Below are 7,732 nucleotides of genomic sequence, written 5' to 3'. Positions count from 1 at the left end.
TGTCATAAGTTTTTAAAATAACCCGTGAAACCATTTGGAATACTAAATGATATCTAACAAGCTTTACACAAGAGGGTGAATTGCCGATGCCATGTTCCAAACATGGTTTTACACTGGCTCACATGTCGAGGCCATGCCATGTCCCAGACATGGTCTTACACTGGCTCTCATAATGTGGCCAATGCCATGTCCCAGACATGGTCTTACACTAGCGCACATATCAATGCCGATGCCATGTCCCAGACATGGTCTGACACTGGCTTTCACAGCATCACCGATGCCATGTTCCAAACATGGTCTTACACTGGCTCTCATATCGTGGCTGATGCCATGTCCTAGACATGGTCTTACACTAGCACACATATCACCCAAATGTCATAGCATAGATATCCAATCTATTCCTAGGTTCAATCGGGACTCTACTACATTGAATTTCATCATGCATTATTCATAAACAATTTCAACCATATTACGCAAAATTATCATTCAACACATAATAATGATAATTTTTCCTTACGTACAACTAACCTTGGTATAAAAAAAGTGAAAGACTATTTGGATTTAGTCTACTTGCTTGGCCTTCCCCTGGTCTAAGTCCAAATTTCTTATTTCTTGATTTGTATGGGTAAAGAGTGGCTGAAATTTTGAAGCTCCAAAACCTCTATTTTTGCTGGCATTTTCGGTGGAGAGGAGAGAGATGAAAGGTGATATCTTTTTCTTTTAATTTTATTATAAATCTAGTCAATTTAGTCACCCAATTTTACCTAACTTTGACCTTACAATTTCTTTGTCCCTATGATTATCTATTAACAAAGTTGTGGTCTATTTACTCAATAAAGACCTTTAATTTAATGTTCCATAGCTATTTGACACCTTTAGCTAGTCGAACAAAACTTTTGTACTTTATGCGATTTAGTCCTTTTTCGCAATTAAGCATGCAATCGCTAAAATTATTTCACCAAAATTTTCATGTACTCATATAAACGTGCTATAACACAAAAAATCATATTGAAATAATTTCTCCAACCTCGGGTTAGTGGTTCTGAAACCACTGTTCTGACTAGGCCCAAAATCGGGCTGTTACAGATGGTACCTTTGTCTAATCACACGATCTGCCTCAATGTTCTTAACTTCATGGCCGTAAGATACCTTTACCCCCATTGGTGCTCGTTCAGACTTGCCTCGATTCAGATCCTCTTAATCCCCAGGGAATGGCTTAAGCATGCTTACATGAAAAATTGGGTGAACTTTGAGCTTTGCTAGCAACTCAAGCTTGTAGGCTACCTTGCCTACTTTCTTCACAACTTTAAACGGCCGTTCGTACCTCCGCACAAGCCCTTTGTGCAAACCCATATATCACAACATCAAGTGTAGTTTGGCAAGGACTAAGTCACCCACCTGAAATTGCACATCTCTTCGATTCTGATCGACCCACTTCTTGTTGCGCTTGCTTGCCTTGTGTAAACAAGCTCTAGCCAAGTCATTCTTCTCTTGCCAACGATAAGCTGCAGGATTTGTGTAACACCCCTAACTTGCATCCGTCGCCGGTGGGGTTACGAGGTATTACCGAAGAAAAACATAGTACTTGTACAATCACATAATTCCATAGATCTTATTGGTAAAATAAATGTATTAAATTATTAATCACACTGTATGCAAGAATTATAATTCCCAAGTTCAAAAAAATTCAAATCAAATATTTAACCTTTGACTTTATAATTATTTACAAGTATTATTTAACCAAATAAAATATTTCACATAGCTTACTATTCAAATCATGTGTAGCATTAAAATTGGCTATTATAAAAAAATAAATAGAACATACTTAACAGTTCATTTAAAGACCAAACATGTTTATTTGCTAATTACAAATCTATGAGCATTTGATCATTTTAATATAACCAATTTTAAGAACACATACCAACCACTAGTGTATTCAATTCCCATACCATCTATCATTTTTAGAGTATAACTGTATAATTAAAAACACCACTTATACTTTAAAAATAATTCACATCCTATAATAGCATATTAATACATCCAAATATCATAATAACTTGATATATCTCAATCAATTCATATAACAACAATGACTTATGTGCAAATTCAAAAGTATATATGTTCTGTTAATTAACACCCTATAGCCGAACATATATATATATATCAATTATGCAAATTATAATCTATACTTATCAAATAAATTTAAATTGCAACTAAACCATCAAGCCAAACATATCAAAACATCTAACCAAGAAGATTTTAAACCAAACATAACATATAATAACTAAGCCAATTTCGCATGGCTTAAATACACTTCTCATTCAAAATGGATTCAAAAGATAGAATAGCTTATGCATGCCATAAGTTTAAACTTAAGCTTTCAAGGGTACCAAATTATAAACGATTGTGTGACGAGCTTCACTGATGATCCCCGAGCACGTAACGATTACCAAAACTTATAAATCAAAAACAATTATCCAAACACAGTATAAGCTAATTTAGCTTAGTAAGTTACAAGCAATTAAACTCTAAAATTAAACTTGATATCTCAAATACCATTTAAGTAGTTCATACTACTAAATCATATAATCACTAGCTTACCATATTATAAGGCACTTAATCGAATACTATGATTCAACTAAAATCAATATATAATTACTCCACTATAAAGCATTTTTTCAATTCCAAATACAAGGCCGAATACATTATGGAATTCCATCATTATGTAATATATAAAAAAAATATATGCATAATACACTTCATCTCATTCTGCAATATAACATATATCTTCCAAACACAAACACCATCTTATTCGAACTTCAAAATAATTTTAGCACAAAGCTATTCACACATTTATCATTACATGCTCTCGAATAGCCAAGTCTCCATTGACATTTCATATAACATTCAATATGATATTTGATGCATTTCCACATATCATTTTATTTTCATTTAAATTATACAACTAAATAGCATTTCATCTTTTCCCCAATTAATCTTATATATTTGATTTAAAATATAATCACCACATAGGTTCAAGACTTACCAAGCTCAATTTCAAACATTAACATAACGGCTATTCCTCACGAACTCAAAGTATTTACTCATTCCACTGTCCATGATTACTCGATAAAGTAGCACACTTAGTGTTAATAGTTATTCAAAAATATATAGTAAGTTCGCACACTTAGTGCTTAATAATCAAACTCGCACACTTAGTGCTATACAATTAAACTCGCACACTTAGTGTCAATCTCATAATCGTAAATATTTATACCCGCACATTTAGTGCCGAAAATCAACAACTCAATACATCTCACTTCTTTTTACATTCGATAATTTCATCACTACATACATATATATCATTCAATTCGGCATAATTATATAGATATTATGGTTATTTAAATCGATACAAAATATATGCTTAATAACTTACCTCGGATATCGACGGACAGAGATTATCTACTAGTCAACGATTTTTGATTTTCACCGATCCAAACCCGCTCCTTTTTGTTCTTGATCTATTCAAATTCAAGTTAAGCTCATTCAAATAAAATTCAATTCAATTAAACCCCAAAACACATAAAGGAGCAAATTTACATTTTGTCCCTTATTTTTCACACTTTTACATTATAGTCTAAAAATTCATAACACATCAAATACACAAAATTTAAAAATAACTAGCTCTAGCCGATTACTCCTCTAGCTTATATAAGTCTTCATATTTCACCTATTATACAAACTAACTCTTAAATTTAATATTTTTGCAATTTAGCCTTAATTACTCAATTCCATCAAAACTTCTAATAAAAATTTTGTTAATTTAACACATGTCTTTTATTTTCTATCTTTAAACACAAAATCTATCAAACTATCAACAATGGCAACTCATGAATATCTCATCAATTTCAAAAATTCTTACATAGGTCTTAGAGTATTCGAAACAACGATCTCAAAAACGTAAAAATTATCAAAAACCGAACTCAAACATACCTTGAATTTTGACTCAACAATGGCCGAATATGCTTGGTCTTTCTTTCCTTTTTCTTTTTCCTAGTTTCGGCTTTGATAAACAAAATAATGCATGATAACATTTTATTTTATGTTTTTATTTAATATAATGTTATTAAACATTTACTAAATTAACCTTATTAACAAAATATAAAACCTTATAATATAATCATTAAAACCGTCCATCATTATTATTCATGGACAATTGCAACATAAAGATTCCATGTTTAATGAACAAAGCAATTTTGACACTTTAATAATTAACCAATCACTTTTCATTTTTTTCGCGATTAAACCCTTTTTTTATCAAAACGACATCTAAACGATAAAATTTTTAAATAAAACTTTCACACAAGAAAATTCATACATTTTAAGCATAAAAAATAATATTTAAATATTTTTTTGACTCAGATTCGTGGTCCCGAAACCACCTCCTGATTAGGGTCAAAATCGGGCTGTTATAATTTGGTCATGTATAACAGGTCGCAACAGTGTTGGGTGTGAGTGGCTGTTGGCCCGTCACTATCTCGAACGGGCTTTCATTCGTGGCCCCACTTCACTACAAGTTGTATGAAAATTGGGCCACATCCAATAACTTTGACCAATCCCTTTGTGTGGCACTCACATAGTGCTGAAAATATGTCTCCAACAACACATTCACTTGTTCAGTTTGCCCATCTGTTTGTCGATGCATGCTTGTGGAAAAGTTCAAGTCCAAGTCCATTGACTTGAACAACTCCATCCAAAATCGGTCTATAAATCCCCTATCTCGATCACTGATAATAGACAATGGCACTCCCCAATATTTTACCACATGTCTAGAAATAAACGGCCTGCCTACTCAGTAGGGCACTCCTTAGTAGCTGAAATAAACATCGCATACTTTGAAAACCTGTCCACCACAACAAGAATACTCGCAAACCAACAATAAAATCCATGGATACACTCTCCTATGGTCTTTTCGAAATGGGCAAGGGTTGTAACAAACCGGTCAGACTCTTTAACTCGACCTTGTCTTGTTGGCATACTAGACAAGTCTTTACATAGGTCTCCACATCTTCACTTATTTGAGGCCAATAGTAATGGTTCTCTAAAAGGGCCAAGGTACAGTGCATTCTTGATGGCCCGACCATTTTGAGTTATGACATTCCTTTATGACTTCCTCGCACAATTTTCCATAGTGAGGCATATAGAAGCGGTGCCCATGAGTGTATGGCAATTCCCCATTAAGCCAAAATCTCCTCATTTTCCCCTCTTTTGCAAGCTCAATCAAGCTTTTGGCTGTGGGTCATGGTATAATCCCCCACAAATGGCTCCAATAAGGACCCATTGAGTTGGCTGATTGCTGTAAATTTCATTTTTTGGCTAAGTGCATCAGCCACAATGTTGGCACTCCTGGATTATATTCCATTATGAAATCGAACTCCGCTAGAAAAACCTGCCAATGAGCCTGTTTGGGAGATAACTTTTTCTGGGTTTGAAAATAATTGTTGGCAACGTTATCGATAAGGATAACGAACTTGGAACTCAGTAAATAATGCCTCCATGTGCGCAAGCAATGCACTACAGCAGCCATCTCATTTTCTTGGACCGTATATCTCCGCTCCGTCTCATTGAGCTTTCGACTCTCGAAAGTAATTGGATGCCCATCTTGCATCAGTACTCCCCCAATGGCATAATCTGATGCATCCATGCATACCTCATAAGGCTTTGAGTAATCTGACAATGCAAGTACGGGCTCCCTTGTCATCACTTGCTTCAATTGATTAAAGGCCCTTTCTGTAACACCCTTATCCCGTAACCGTCGCCAGAATAGGTAAGGGGCATTACCGGACTTGTAACTCATGTCAGAACAGTAAAATTTTGAACTTTTTCTTGAAATAAAGATCATTCATTTAAATAAGTACTAAGCACAGCCAGAGATAAAATTTAAACTTCACTAAGTAAACATTCAAAAGATGCCATTTTCGCATGGCTTATATATACATTAACCAAATATATTCTTCCGCCACTAGTCTATTCTATACATGCCATAAAATAATTCTAAACATAACAATAACAAGCAGTGGATAGTGATAGTGTGACTAGTTGCTGACGATCCCCGAGCCTGTAGCTTCGCAATGAGATTTATAAAACAGAGAAAACAAAGTCAACGGAGTAAGCATTACAATGCTTAGTAAGTTTTAAGCAGTGTCAACAGATAACAATCAAATTATAACATAGTTGTTCATATTTTTATTTCACTCTTCCTTCTGGCATACCATCCCTTTGCCGAATATGCACATCTCATCATATACAATAGGCAGATAAACTTCCACATAAAAGTGAGCTCATGTGACATAGATATATTGTATGATTTCACATAACCTCTCACACTGATTCGATGTCACATAATCATAGGAATAGTCTCATAGATTGCTCTCGTATGCATCACATAACTACCTTATGATTTAGTTCAAATCAAGCTCACATATAAACTTAGAGTACATACCTGTTTAACCTTTCGCATTGAATATATTTATAAGCAATTCTTATTACGAAGTCTTATAGCTTTAACCTCTACTCGGATTACCGGTGAGACCTTTAGCTCAGACGAAATCTCCACACGAAGTTATCGGGTCTTACCCGGACAAAATCTCCACACGTAGTCATCGGGTCTTACCCGGACATAATCTCCACACGTAGTCATCGGGTCTTACCCGGAATATATTTCCAAGTTTCATGTACATTTATTCACATGTTACAACATTCACATCGACTGTCATATTTGTAATTCATTTGCCTCATCAAATATCTAATAATACACACCTTTCACATTTGGTCGTTCGGCCACAATATACGCACATCGCCTACATATTTCACACTAGCCATTCGGCTTTACCACATATACATATCTCATACATATTTCACACTAGCCATTCGGCTTTACCACATATACATATCTCATATATATATTTCACATTGACCATTCGGCTTTACCACATATACATATCTTATACATATTTCACACTAGCCATTCGGCTTTACCACATATACATATCTCATATATATATTTCACATTGACCATTCGACTTTACCACATATACATATCTCATACATATTTCACACTAGCCATTCGGCTTTACCACATATACATATCTCATATATATATTTCACATTGACCATTCGGCTTTACCACATATGCATATCTCATACATATTTCACATTAGCCATTCGGCTTTACCACATATATGCATGTTCATATTCATCACATTGGCCATTCGGCCTTATCACACATATGCATGCTCACATTCATCACATTGGCCATTCGGCCTTATCACATATATGCATGTTCACATTCATCACATTGGCCATTCGGCCTTATCTCATATATACAAATTCACATTCATCACATAAAATCCTAAATCAAAATATAAATTTTCATGTATTCACATCACAATTATCCAAATATACTTCACATACCACATATACTATCATGTATACACTTTGTCTTGGCCGAATCTACATCAATCATTTTCCAATGAATAATTCAATTTCACGCCATACTATCATTTCATATTCGAATACTCATATATCGTTTTACAATATCACGATTTAGAATTCACGTATGGGTTTAATCAATAGCTTATGAGCAACTAGAACAAGTTTTATCCATGTTTACAACAAAATCACATATTCACTACGAGCTGTTTTTCCTGAGCAATAGTCACTAAATTATTTA

Source organism: Gossypium hirsutum, chromosome A04, assembly GCF_007990345.1.
Source record: "Gossypium hirsutum isolate 1008001.06 chromosome A04, Gossypium_hirsutum_v2.1, whole genome shotgun sequence".
Classification (NCBI taxonomy): domain Eukaryota; kingdom Viridiplantae; phylum Streptophyta; class Magnoliopsida; order Malvales; family Malvaceae; genus Gossypium; species Gossypium hirsutum.
The sequence above is the reverse complement of the archived record's forward strand: the minus strand, read 5'-3'. Positions refer to the sequence as shown.